The sequence below is a fragment of the Sarcophilus harrisii genome, chromosome 4 (genome assembly GCF_902635505.1).
Source record: "Sarcophilus harrisii chromosome 4, mSarHar1.11, whole genome shotgun sequence".
NCBI lineage: Eukaryota > Metazoa > Chordata > Mammalia > Dasyuromorphia > Dasyuridae > Sarcophilus > Sarcophilus harrisii.
Window position 1 is genome coordinate 124945698 of NC_045429.1, and position 14662 is coordinate 124960359.

The window sequence follows — 14662 nt, forward strand, 5'->3', positions numbered from 1 at the left end:
CACACTAATATATTCCATTACATTTATGCTCCACAATTTGTTAAGCCATTTTTCAACTGATGGGCATTTATACCACTTCTTATTCTTTGCTATCACAAAAAAGTATTAATATTTTGGTGTACCTTTCTGCCTACCTTTAGCCTCTTTAGGTAATATGCCTGTCAGTGGGATCTTTTGGGTTAAGGGCATGAACATTTTCAAAACTTTTTTTTTTCAAAAAACAAAGCCAACTTTTTATTGTGTACCTATGAAAAAGATTAATGAGTTTTGGTGCATGTTTGTTGGTAAGGGCTTTTTGAAAATGCTGGTGCTGGTACTGTTGCTAGGAGTCATGTAGAATAGTCAAAGGATTATAGTGTTTGAATTAGAAAGGACTATAGAGGTCACCTAGTTGAGTAATTTTGCTTTTCCCCCAAGAGAATATTGAGATCCCCAAAGACTAAATCATTTGTTCAAAATGAAAGATGTTAAGTGGGTAATCTTGGATTCGAATCTAAGTTTTCTGATTCTAAATTTTTCATTCTTTTAATTTTGTCAGTTTGTTAATAGTGGACAGAGTTTTTTAGGAAAAAAAATCTTAGGAAATTAAAGAATGATTTTGTTTTAACTATTTTTTTAAAGTGATAAATCTGTCATCATACTATTCATCTTGAAAGATGTCTTAGTCCACAGAGATTCTCCTTGTACCACAAATCAATAGCTTCTTTTTGGCCATGTAACTGTTCTTAAACAAAGTCAATCACTGATTAAACATTCCTTTTCAGGTTTATCAATAATCCTTATTGATAGGATAAATCAAAAGCATTTTTAAAATCTTGAATCTTTTTGTCAAAAGTCTAATCAGAGATGATTATTCCTCTTCACTGTTTAATTCTTTGAGAGATAGTCTTAAAGCCAAAAGGTGGAGGTGAATTTCATTTACATATTGTTCCTTAAAATGCCCAGGGGATTTAAATTGAATTAAATTGAATTTGTATAAACCAAAGCACATTCACATTTAAGTGTGCCATGGAAGCTTCCTATAAGAAGTCTATAGGGAATATTTTTATAATCTCCTAAGGACCCATTTGGGCCTTTCCATTTGACTTACAGCTGAAACTTTCCATATGTGTTACCTCCCTCAATAGAAAGTGAATCCCTGGAGAACAAGGACTGTCTAATGTTTCTATTTATATTTGCAGTGTTTAGCACTGTATTTAGCACATAGTGAATGCTTTCAAAATCCTTTATTTATTCATTCATTTGTAATACAAATAACTTCTCACCTGAATGTAATATATGAATAAGTTTGACCTTTCACAAGTTTGGACTTTTTTTTTCCTGAGGCAATTGGGGTTGAAGTGATTTGCTGAGGGTTCTACAGCCAGGAAGCATTAAGTGTCTGAGATCATATTTAAACGCAGGGCCTCCTAATTTCAGGGCTAGTGCTCTATCTACTATACCAACTAGCTGCCCCTGGATTTTTTTTTTAAAGCATGTTTAAGCACTTTATTTTTTCCTGTAAAAACAATTTTTAAAATTTGTTTTTAAAACTTTAAGTTCCAGGTCCTCTTCCCTCCTCTCTCCCAATGAGAATACAAGCAATTTGATGTTATACATGTGTAGTCATGCAAAATATTTCCATAATAGTCATGTTATGAAAGAAAACATAGACCAAAATAAAAAACCCTGAAGAAAAATAAGGTTTTAAAAATATGCTTCGATCTGTATTCAGAGACCATCAGTTCTTACAAGTTGAGACTTAAAAGTGAAGGTGGGACTTAAAAGTGAAGATATAAATAGGCTAAAACTCATATTTACTTTTTTACCTCATTCTAGCTTTGAAATGACAACTCCAAGAGATGCTAAGTGATAGCTTTGGATTTAGTTATTTTCCAGAAGTCAAGGATAGTGTTAGATACTACACTTTGATTCATTTGAGGCTTTTTTTATTTTTTTTTTGATCTGGGAGAATTATTCATCAAGATAGAGTGGTGAGTAAAATGACACTGGCAAGATAGACATAAATAGGTCAAAGTATACAACATGGACCCATTTAAAATAAATTTTAAACATGTAATTTAAATTAAATATATTTTAAAAATAAAATACATTTAAATTAGTATTTATGCCAAGAATTAGTGGATCTCACAGTCCCAGTGAGGAATACAACATGAAAACAAATAATATACAAACAAGTTATATATAGGAAATAGTTGACAAAGGGAAAGCATTAGAATTAAGAGAGGTTGGGAAAGAGTTCTTGTAAAAGATGAGATTTTAATTGGTTCTTAAAGGAAGCCAGGAAATCAGTAGGCAGAGGTGAGAAGTAAGAGCATTCCAAAGATGGAAGATAGCAAAATTCCCAGAACTGAGAAATGTTGCAAATCAGAGAAGTTATGTCTTTATGTAATAAATATGTTCCTAAAAATTTTGGAAACTCAGTTCCAATAAATTAAATCATTTTTAAATGTATCAGAAGATCTCAGCTACGTTAGCAGTTCAATGCAAAAAAAAAAAAATCTAGCTAGCATTTGCTAGAGATAGAAAGATCTAAAATGACATAATTTCAGTCTTTGGGGAGTTTACAATCAGTCAACAAAAAGAGAAATGATGGTTAAAGATAAAAATGTATACTGATAAGTATGAGAGAGAGCAGGGTAGGGCAAAGGGAGAAATTCGAACGAAGTGTTCGGGGAAAAAATGATAAATGAAAGAACATTTTCAATTAGTTCATTTTTCAGTGAGGGGGTAGGCAGGGAGATAAAGACTCATGAGGTGGTAGAACTTGAATTGAACCATTAAGAGAAAGCTTTCAATAAGTTTAAGATGTGGAAAGAGCATGAGGCAGACAGAACTCATGAAGAATTCAGATGATAAACTCAGTATTGGTTCAGTTGAATTAGACATGTGAGAGTGAACTCAGGGAAGATGCCATTAGGCCATGATAAATCTGCATAGAGAATCACATTGTTTCCAAATATATTAGAATCGGTGTAGTGCTATACAGTAGTCAGGAAAACTTGAATTTAAATATAACCTCAGACACAAACTAACTGTGACACTTAGTCATTTAACATTTGTCTGCCTCAGTTACCTCTAGCTAATTCTCAGGATGTTGTAAAGAGAAAATATTCTTGAGTTCAAATCAGGACTCAGATACTTATTAGCTATGTGATCTTAGGCAAGTCACTTAACCCCATTTGTCTTAGTTTCCTCATTTGTAAAATGACTGGGAGAAATGGCAATCTACTCAAGTCTCTTTACTGAGAAAACCCCAAATAGGATCACGAAAAGGAGAACACAACTGAAAAACATCAACAAGTCTTAGAAAGTTTGTGTTTTCATTTTCATGGAGGAAAAAAAGCTAGAATGACTGACTTTTTGAAGTCCTTTGACTATGATTTTGTGATAAACTTATGTAATAAATTCAAGGGGCCTTAATACCTCCTGTGAAGGATTGGTACCCATATAACCCTATTTTCCAAGAAAAAATGCAGTATAGCAAAAGTAACATAAATGGCCCAGGGAATATTTCTCTACTTCTAACAGTAGGCCTTGCATTTAAATTTTTCACTTCCAATCCAGAGCATTAATTGTCCCTGACTTCTTAGTTCCTCTGCTATTTACCACTTTGGGCCCCAGTAGTTCAAAAAAGTTGTTTCAGTATGGGTCACCTTAAAGGCCAAAAAGGTAAAGGGAAGGTAAGGGAGTTATTTCATAGGTCTAAAGGAATTAGAGCCATATTGGACTTCGAAGTCTGTTACAATTCCCTAATTTTGGAGAAGATTAAAGTCTCAGGTCCAGAATGTTTAAGTGGCAGATGGAGGGAAAGAGACAAAAAGGAAATATTTCAAAATTATTGAATTTAAATGCCCATTTGAGAAAATTACTAAAGTTTTTTTTCTTTAAATATATTTTTCATCTTTTCATCTTTTTCATATTTCTTTTAATATACTTTTCATCTCGTGAAGCTTGGACTTGAAGAATAGTTGAAAAAATTCACCTAGTCAATACCCTCTGTTCTCCCCTAATTCCCTCCTACTGTACCTCCTCCCTCAACCCCTTTCAGCTTCCTTTAAATGTTTTCTCTTATATTATATTGTAAACTCCTTGAGGACAGGAACTGTCTTTTGCCTTTCTTTGTGTCCCTAGCATTTAGGTCCCTAGCATTTAGCACAGGGCAGAGCACATAGTGAGCACTTAATGTTTTATTGATTGATTGATTATGGCTGTAAATCATTGCATACATGTTGTCAGCATATTGGCTGGTTTTGCTGAACTGTTCTTTTTTTCTTCTTTCTTAACCTGGAGGGGGAGATAGATAAATGGAGATTTACATATGCATGTCTACATGCATTATACATATATAGAAATAAAAAATTGTTATACATATATAGAAATAAAAAATACAAAACCAAAACTTATAAATAAGATAAAAAGAAATATCCTTTTAGAAGAATTAAGGTTTTTTTTCCATCAAATCAAAGTATTAAGATTGAAAAAATAGAATGAAATTTAAAAAATATTAAAATATTTAAAATAAAAATATTAAATACTTAAAAATAAACTGAGCATTTTATTTTGTTTGCACATATTAGATTCAAATTTATGATCCCCCCCTTAACTATCTCAATATGCCTGCCTTGGGTATGCCCCCTTCATGTTAGAAAAAGTTATCATTTGATAGAATAACACTGTGTGGCAATGAGTTTGCTCATTTTCCTATACATAATCCTCAGCCTTATTGGATCTGGCATGTATTATGTGTGCAATACCTTTTCAAATTCATATACACCAAACTAGAGGTTCCCAAATCCTGCAATTTTTTTTGAGGCTTCTGAGTCTATCTTCATCTCTCTGGGAAAGAAAACCTTCAAGTATCTGATCCTGAATATATACTCAGGTTTTCTGGACTCCAGGCCCTGCATTCTATCTTCTACAATACTGGCTGCTCCTAAAATATACTAGGAACAGTATATTTGTCTATGAAGGTATACAATGTCCTAATTTCTTCCCTGAGCTCCAGTCCCATATCTCCAATTAAAAAGGGAGCATTGAGCTTATCTTCTCCCCACTCTAGCTTCTCTAAACTTATAGTGAATGCAAAAATGAGATATATAACAAGGGAGGGATTAATGGGAAACAATACTAATATAAAGGTTAAGAAACATCACTGAAACACATTTCAAAAACTCAGAATTGCATGAAGTTCTCCTGTCTGATTCCCTCAGAAATCTCCTTGCCTAGCTGAGTATAGCAGTCTTGTTATTTCTGAACTCCTGCCAGGTGGGACACTTGTCTGAGTCAATCAGATATCAGTGGATATTTCACTCTAATTCAGTTTGATTACAAAATAAATGTGGGTTAAAGCCAGTTAGAGTCTTTTAAAAATCACCAATAATATACACATAAATATTCCTACCTTGCCTCAGATGGTGGTATTGTGTGGCTATATTTCTTAATTTGAGGCTATCCAAGCACAGCAGTGAGCTAGGCTGCACAATATGTGCAAAGTGTCATTGCTATTTATTGTGATGTTTAAAATCAAGTCTCTATGACAGTAAACCAGGCTTTTAACTTATTTTTAACCTAGCGGTTAGCAGGAAGAATGAATAGAGTCTATTTTTTCAGTGACTAATGCAGGAAGTGGACATATTATGATCTAATGCAGGAATTCCTTGCCTTTTCCTGATTTTATAATTTTGATCATTGATAGGGGTGAGAAAGAAGGAGTAAGGATGAGAGTGTTTGGGAAGTGAATCCCTGCTGGGAATCCCCAATAACAGAGAAAGTGAGGTATGGCATCAAGCTACTTTCAAGAGTAGTCATGTTGGATGGTGATGTTGTCTTAGTCCAGAAGCCTTCATCTGATGTATCATGTAGCAGAAGGGGAAAAGAAAAGACTATCAAAAAAGAAAAAATAATAACCCTCCATTTACTGAATGACTACTGTGTGTCAGGCACTGTGCTAAGCATTTAGAAAATATCAATTTATTTGATCCTCACAATAATTCTGTGAGATGGTTGCTATAATTATCTCCATGAGCAGAGTAAGTATTACTTTCCTATAATTATGCAGCTGGTAAATATCTAAGGCTGCACTGAACTCATATTCCTGACTCAAAGGCCAGTGCACTATCCTCTGTACCTAGCTATTCAAGAGATGCTTAAAAATAAGAGATCAGCTTCTCTGACTTCTGATTCCTATAAATCTCATTAATGTAATGCATAGGACACTGAGGTTGAAATCAAGAAGAACTGGATTAAAATCCTACTCAAATACTTGTTAAATGATCTTCAAAAGTCATTTAATGTCTCTGTCTCAGCTTTCTCATAATGTAAAATAAGAGAATTCCACTTGACCTCTGAAGTTCCTTCCAGCTCTAAAGCTTTTATCTTATGATGGGGTAGGGGAAAAAAACATCAAATATCTAGTTTCATTTCCATAGTTTTGAAAATAATAATTTATAGGTTTTTTTAAATGGTAAAGTGTAAAGTAGATGTTTTAAATATCCCAGAGATCCAGCAAGATATCTTTTTCATGAATCCTCCTGGAGCTTTCTCTTCCTTTCCCTTTGCAAAAGTGATCTTTCTCTCTCTTAATATTGTACTATTTCTTTTGGATTACTTTCATGTGTTTATTATATTCTGTTTTTTTATATAGGACTTTCTTTTCATACTTCACTACTTTATATGCCCTTTGAAGGTAGGAGTTACACACATACACACAAATTACCTCTAGAAAATTAATACACACATGTGTTCATGCATGTATGTACCTATCTGGAATGATGCCTTACATAATATATGCTTAATGTTAATACTTAATGGCACTACTTTTTAACTCATAGTTTCAGAGATTTACTTAGGGACCCAAATGAGAAAGTGATTTTTCCCCAGGGTTAAGTAACTACTATATATCAGACGCAGCACGTGAATGCAGATTGTCCTGACTGAACAATAACATGCTGCCTTTCATAATACAAAGTGATAATATTGCTTAAATCCTTCTTGCCTACCCACTCCCCCTCAAAAGTAGCACTGCAGAATTCAAGATGAATGTGACCATTTTGTGATTTTAATATCAACTAGATGGATGAGTTTTGCAGGAGCCACTTCCTAGTTATTAGTAGTTTTCCCTGTATCTTCCAACTCTTTAAGAGTTTTGCACATTCATTGCATGAAATATCACCAAGATACAATCTTACCTGAGGGAGCAATCAGGTCTGTGGTTCAGGGCTGAAGAAAATGATTCTATATCTTATGGTTCATTACTATTTCACACTAAAGAATGTCATTTGTGTAGAACCTCATTCATCAACTTGGGGTAAAGTATTCAAGCCTATTCCTTCAATGGCATATTTTGTTTCCTTCAGTGGAATATCTGAGATCAAGACAAAAACTAACATTAGCCTTATAGAAAAGCAAGACTATGTTGGGTTTGATTATATAACACACACACACACACACACCCATACACATATATTTCTCCAATGTGGGAAATTTGAGCTGGAAATTTATACCTCAGACTTCATTTTTTTCCATTTGCAATAGTTTTTGTTTTGCTTCTTGGCTCTTCCCAACTCAAAAGAATGGGGGGGGAGGGTTGATCAGGAGTTGAGTTAGAAAGAGGTTGGAATCCTTACCAGTAACTTTATCAATGTGAGGAACTTACTATTGGAAGACTATGAAAAATCCCTTCTTACTGATGCAGATCAAGAACTAGCTGTAATATATAGTCTTGGAAAGTTGCTTAGAATAGTGAGGGGTTAAGTGTATCAGATGCACTATTTTAGCTAAATTTTTGTGATTCTAAGGCTAGTTCTTAATTTACAATGCCCTATCACAAGGCAAATCTAGTACAATATGCCTACTGCTACCCATTGTGCATAATTTTCATCCACATTTAAAAAATGGTGTATTTCTTGGGAATTGTCGAAAAGCAGTATGAGGGGAAAAAATGCCTCGTCTTTCTAAAAAGAGAAAAGAAAGAAAAGTAGTATGAGGAATATGTAAGCATCCTTTATTATGACTTAATTTCTGTGAAATCAGAAGTATTAGAACATAATTTTTTTCTGATTGGCAAATAAGGGAAGTATGGAGGAAGATCATCTTGTCCTACTAATTATTCATCACATTTTTTAGAATTGTGTGAAATTTTATTAATCAACTGCTTTAAAAGTCTTACATTTTCAAAATCATATGGAGAAAATATAAATGGTTTTGTCGGAGGACAAAAATCTTTCTGTTGAAAATATAGTATGTGGTACATCAACTCAACATGATAAAAATATATTTTCTAACACATACAAAAGCGCATTCCCTGCCTCCCTTAGATGAGACTATAGCCATAGAAGGTCAAGGATATATTCACAAGGTGATTATGTTTATGCTACCACTTTATAGTGTTAATTGTAAAAATCTTTCTAAAATGACATTACTTCTCTGAATTAAAAATGCTATTGGCTGAGCCAACAAATTAGTCCCACTTCTGAAGACTTTAAAATAACTAAGTCCTGCTGAGAGTAAGAGAAGGGTGTTTTGTGAACTGGGAACCTGTCTATGGATAAGATTTCTGAGATAGGGAATCTCTTTTTACACTCTTCTCCATGCATAACTTGCCCCTAGATTGACATCTTGCTTTGAAAGAGAACCAGTGAATCTGTAGGATATACTACATATAACAGGGAACTTAGATAGAAGCTCCAGATAAATATGGATACAGAGATATAGTTATCCAAGGGAGGAAGTAGTTTCAAGGAATATGACTTCTGGAAGCAGAGAGAATTGAACTATGGAATGGATTGAACTGAGTAATCTTACTTAGCAGAGATAACTGGGTAGTAGAGACAGATAGGTTCATAGTGGATAGAGTACAAAATGTCATTTCCTATAACTAAGCAAACAGTGCTTCACAACAAGATCGTTGCATACTTCATACCCTCCCTACCCATCCAGTGAAAGTATTGGCCTGGATTCAAACACTTATTGTGTGAATCTGGGCAATTCATTTAACTTCCTTTTGCTATAAAATGGAAATAATAGCAGCACCCACTTTACAGGGTTGTGAGAATCAAATGAAATAATATTTTTCAAGTGCTTAGTATTTCAAGTAATATAGTAAAGATTGCATAAATGCTTATTTCTTTCCCTTCCTCTGAACATAAGAGTTTTGTGAGAACTCCTTAAGAAAAGATTTTCAGGTTTAGTAGTTCCAGGAGCCAAGAGTTGCTTTTGCCACATGTATATATCACACATATGCCTCACTACTTTTGTATTCTAATTGTGCCCATTTTTCCCAGAGAAAAACTATGTATTTATGGGAGAGTGCTCCTAGATATTATGGGGATAATGTATTTGTCGCTTGTTTTTTCATTTTGTACTTCTTTAAATAAATTCTTTTGTTAATGGAAACTATGCTGGTAGGGGCTCATGAGCTACAGTGTTGGTAGTACAGACTCAAATGGTTAAGCCTAGAACCTGAGATAGTAGCCACCCTATGCAAGTGAAGGCATTGTGTTAGAGTGTATCTCGAAAGTGATTATTGCAGATGCATAGGTATATACTTGTATTGTCCATGAGTCTTCCATGAATCAGTTCTATTGCTAGATTAAGCAGAAAGATTTTTGTAGATTCTATGCCATTCAGCCTTAAGTCATTTAGATAACAAATGTTGCTGAGAACATCTGCTTATTTTTTGATTCCTCCTAGTTATTTTTTATACTGCTTTAATGCATTCAGTACTCCTTTTTCTTTTTCAATAGATTGCTTTCACTGAAGTAAAAGGTAATTTGTGTCAACACACAGGGTTAACTACATTTCCTGAAGTCTTTTCTATAAGAAAATCCAAATTCTAAAAAAAATGACATCAGCACTTGTGTGTGGCCATTTCAGTGTAATCATATACGTCAGTAGCTAAGATAGCTTGAACATTACATTGAGCTCAATTCTTTTCTTCCTTTTGGCTCTTTAATAAGAGAAGTTCAGGAGAAAAGGGGAAAAAAAATCACAACAAACCAATTGTTTTCTCCTCTTTAAAACATGTCATCTTAATAGGACTAAATCTTACATTGTGGGAGAATATATCTATGTAAATACATACAGCCTTGACTTTAGTACTCCAGAATAAGTCAGCATTTATTAAGTGATTGCTATGTGTCAGGCACTGAGCTAAGTTCTGGGAATTTAAGCAAAGACAAAAACAAGTCTCTGCACTCAAGGAGATACATTCTAATAGGAAAACCTGACTCAGTACAGTACAGCCAAGAGTTCAGATATAAGATGGAACAGCACCCAAGGGCCTCATTCTATTCTGGACAGTGCCTGAGGCCAACTAGAAGGGTCAGGTCCTCTTGGGTTGACTAACCCCAGAATCTTCTCAGCATAATCTGAAACTTGTGTTGCATAGAGCTAAATGAGTCTCCCAAGAGTTTTCTAGAATTGGATAATCTAGGAGTAGATTAAGACCTTCAGGAACTTTTCTAAAATAAAGCTCAGTCCCAAGGCACATATTGAAGTCTGGGCTCAAGTGGGACCAGTCTCTAATCTGGGCAAGAAGGTATGGAAATATGCACTAAATGTTTGTACAATTGAATCATCCTCAATTTGGAATTTTGTTTTGAAAAGAAGTATGTATTCTCATAACCACACCGCTCATTATTTCACAGATTTGCAAAGTATTCCATTTATGCAAGCCATGTTTATTTTCTTAGGAACAGTTTGAATCTTTGTGTTTCAATTCACACAATACCATATGGCAATGGAAAGAGTACTGGGCTTGGAATAAGAAGAAGTAGGTTCAAATCCTGAATCTGCAAATGGCCGCTATGTAATTGGGACAATTTTTTGAGACTCAATTTCCTCATCTTTTAAATGAGGATGATAATATTTATACTATCTATGTCAAATTGGCATGATAAAAATGCTTTTAAATAGCACCATATAAATGTGAGGGCTAATATTATCATTACCAAGATAACTGAGACAATTAAGTGGGGCTATAGAGTTCTGAGCCAGTAGTCAGGAAGAGCTGAGTTCAAATCCAATCTCATACACATACTAGCTATATGACACTGGGAAATCACTTAACTTTTATTTGCTTCAGTTTCCTCAATTGTAAAATGAAGAAAATGATAGCATCTACCTACCAGGATTATTATGAGGTAGCACAGTGGCCAGCACATAGTAGATATTTAACTGCCTTTCTCTTCCCTATTTTGTTTCATTCCTTCCAAAAGCAGTGTAGCATGGGCTAGGGACCAGAAACATCATTATATTGAACATTCCCAAGTGCTTTGCAAACTGTATAATCTTATATGGGTTTGACTTCTTTTTAGGTTTAGCATTTCATTAATAAACCATTACTAGCTAATCAGAATATAAGGCAGGTCTTTAAATCAAATAATAATTAGAATATCCCTAGTATTTTAGTATTAATATTTAGTAGTATTTACAACTAGTATTTAGAAAGGAGTCTAAGTTTGGGATTATGGATTATGTCTGTACTTTTATTTTGGAGAATAATGAAATGGTTTTTCTCATAGTACCTGATGACTGCCATCCTCTAATGTTTGTTGCTGTTATGATGATCAAAGAATTATTGCTTTGGTTACTTAAAAGCAGTGCTATTATGGGTATGGTAGAAATCTAGAGGTCTATTAAAAGTAGAACTGTAACACAGAATTGTCCACTTAGGTTTTAAAGGAGAAAAAGGATTTGTCAAAATGCAGAAATGATATGAGACACATATCCCATTAAAATAAATGCCACTGTAATAAAGATAATATATAATAATAAAAAAACCTCTTAAGTCATAGACAAATCCCCATTTATTTTAGAGACCTCACTAAAGCAAAACTAAGAGAAGGAATAAGAAGGAGGAAAAAGGAGAAGAAAGAGGAAGGAAAGAAGAATGGAAGGAAGGAAGGAACGGATGAAGAGAGGGAGGGATGGAGAGAAAAGGCAGAGAGAAGGGAAGGAAAGAGGAAATATAAAAAAGATAAGAGAGGGAAGAAAAGCAAATAAAAATGAAATTAAATTCATACATATCTAATTTGGACAGGCCCATAAAGTTTGTCAAAAAGGGTGCTAGCCTGCTATATATATCTGTTGTTTTTACTGGGGTCAGAGCATGCCAGGTTTTTGTTGTTGTTGTTGTGTTTTTTAAAGAAGTAACTTCAACAGATTATCAAATTATCCCTTAAATTTCACCATTCTTCACTATTTGTGTGTGTGTGTGTGTGTGTGTTTTAATCTAAATCATTTACATTGGGGTTCTCCTGCTGTTTCTTCTTGAAAAAGACTAAATATAAAAGTCACTGAATAAACTATGATATCCAAATATTCTATAATTGAGTACCTCTAACTTTTTTGACAGAATTGACTTGATTATATCTGGCATGTAAAAAAATTAATAAAAGCACTGATTTTTAAAGAAAATCTATACTTTTCTTTTAACTTCTATCTGTCACTAAAGCAGGAAAAGTGCCTTGGATACAAATTTTCCTGAAGTAAATGATTTTTTTAAACATAACTATTTCTGAAACTTAGTACTTTGTGGTAACAAGAGAAACTTATATAAGAGTATTAATAATAGCATAGTCATAAAGAATTTATTATCAGTTATAAAACCTGCATGACATTTCCCCCACTAATACAATTAAAGATCATCCACTAAAGCCTTATTTTTCAAGGAAGGGATCAAGGTTTCTCAAAGGCCATTCTAGCTGAGCACAAGTTTTGCTAGGTTCTTGTTATTGTTCAGTGACTTCCAACTCTTTATGATCCCATTTGGATTTTTTTTTTGGCGAAGATACTTGAATAGTTTGCTTCGGTTATAAAGTAGAATTTTCTTCTTTGGATATTAGAAACTCAAAAAAGCATTACTAAGGGGCATATGAAGGATCTGAGATTTTTGTGAAATCTCAGATCCTATGCAATTTTGTGATTTAGGAGTAATTTTTGTTAACTTTCAGTTGTGGGAAAAACATTTTCCCTTGGGCCTCCATTTGTCAGTCAAGCTGCACTTTTTTCCTTCCTTCAAAAATATGCAAAACCCCTTTAACAAAGATTTATAGATCTCTTGGCCAGTAGGTAGGAAGATTCTTCTTGAATTCAAATCAACACTAACTGTATGACTCTGGGCAAGTCATTTAACCCCTATTTGCCTCAATTTCCTCATCTGAAAAAAAGCTGGAAAAGAGAATGGCAAACCATTCCAGTATCTCTGCCAAGAAAAACTCAAATGGGGTCAGGAAGAGCTGGACATAACTAAACAACACTTGCTATGTATTCATTTGGGGGCTGGAACAAAATACTTTTGAGATTTCCTTCTAAACACTATAATTTTACTTCTTGTAAAAGATAGAGCAATATCATACAGTACTTTTAATATTATAAAGTTAATATGAGAAACTGACCATTTTAAAGTTTCTGCAAATTATTAAAATATAGCTTAACTGAATAAAAAATCAGGACCAATTTGATGTTTGGAGAATGGGAGAAAATACAATAAAGTCACTAAAATGTTTTATCAATGTTTAGCCATAAATCTGAGCAAGTTTTAGTTTTTTGATTTTGTTTGGATTTTTTTTCCTCCCTTCAAATTTTCCCATATATTTCCTTTTGCTATTTAATAACATATTAAGGCAAATAGTGTCTTAATTTGTGATGAAGTTAAAAGAACTCATAGATTATTGAGATCTTTAACATGGGAGATTATTTCAAATGGACTATTCGAATTCGTGAAAATTGAATTTATATAACAAAAAGATCTGAGAATATTGGATTAGTGGAGAGTTGTTTTTATCTGTCCAATGATATTTTAAACATCTTTTCCTCCCCCAGTAATAGTGGCTTTATAATATACCCTTTCTTCCTGACCTTCTCCCCAATATGTCCTGTGTTTGAATAAGACAACACTACAGGCATCTGATTTTCATTTTAAATCCAAAACCTTCCTGAAATTATCAGTGGATCCTCTCTTCTGCAGGTCTTCTCTTTCCCTGGTGCTGGCCCCCATTTCAGATATTTACTCTTCTTTCTCTATTGGTCCTCTCTTTACATTCATTCTTATCTCCAAAATTTGAGTGTTTTATGATTTTTTTTTGTCATTCAAATGAATCAAACAATAAATATTTATTAAGGGACTATTCTGTGTCAGCACTGTGATAAGTTCTGGGAATACAAAAAGAGCCAAATTCAGTCCCTGCCCTCAAGCAGTTTATAATATAACTTGGGAGACAGCGTGCAAAGGAATATATACAAACAAGCTATATACAGGATAAAAGGAGATGATTAACTGAAGGGAGGCATTAGAATTAAGAGGTATCAGGAAAGTTTTTTTTGTAAAACATGGGATTTTATTTGGGATATAAAGAAAGCCAGGGAGGTATAAGTAGCTGGGGTTGAGATGCTTGAGTGCTTCAAGCTTAGATAAAAATTCAGGGTGGGGGTGGGGAAGGGGAACCTTCTCTGTCCTCTCTTTTCTATTGAGTTTACCAAAGCATGTGCCTCTGTGTGTGTGTGTGTGTGTGTGTGTGTGTGTGTGTGTGTATGTGTTCAGTTTTCCTTGAACCACTTCATATAAAAGTGAGATTCATGGGATAACTATTCTCCTCACCCTCCTTTCTTTGTGACTATATAGATTTTATGTTCTGCACCTCTGTTATGCAACTGTTAT

The 14662-nt window shown here is 33.9% G+C and overlaps 1 long non-coding RNA gene across 8 annotated transcripts in view; it reads right to left on the bottom strand.

Moving 5' to 3' along the window:
- Positions 1–4172: 4172 nt before the first annotated feature.
- The window catches only part of LOC100930532, a 45309-nt gene continuing 34819 nt past the window's right edge, over positions 4173–14662 (bottom strand). For all 8 annotated transcript variants that reach the window (XR_004234136.1, XR_004234134.1, XR_004234135.1 and 5 more), the window contains 2 exons: positions 7191–7366; positions 4173–4287 (listed from right to left, as the gene is read on the bottom strand). This is a non-coding gene — a long non-coding RNA (uncharacterized LOC100930532). The remainder of the gene's footprint in view (positions 4288–7190; positions 7367–14662) is intronic.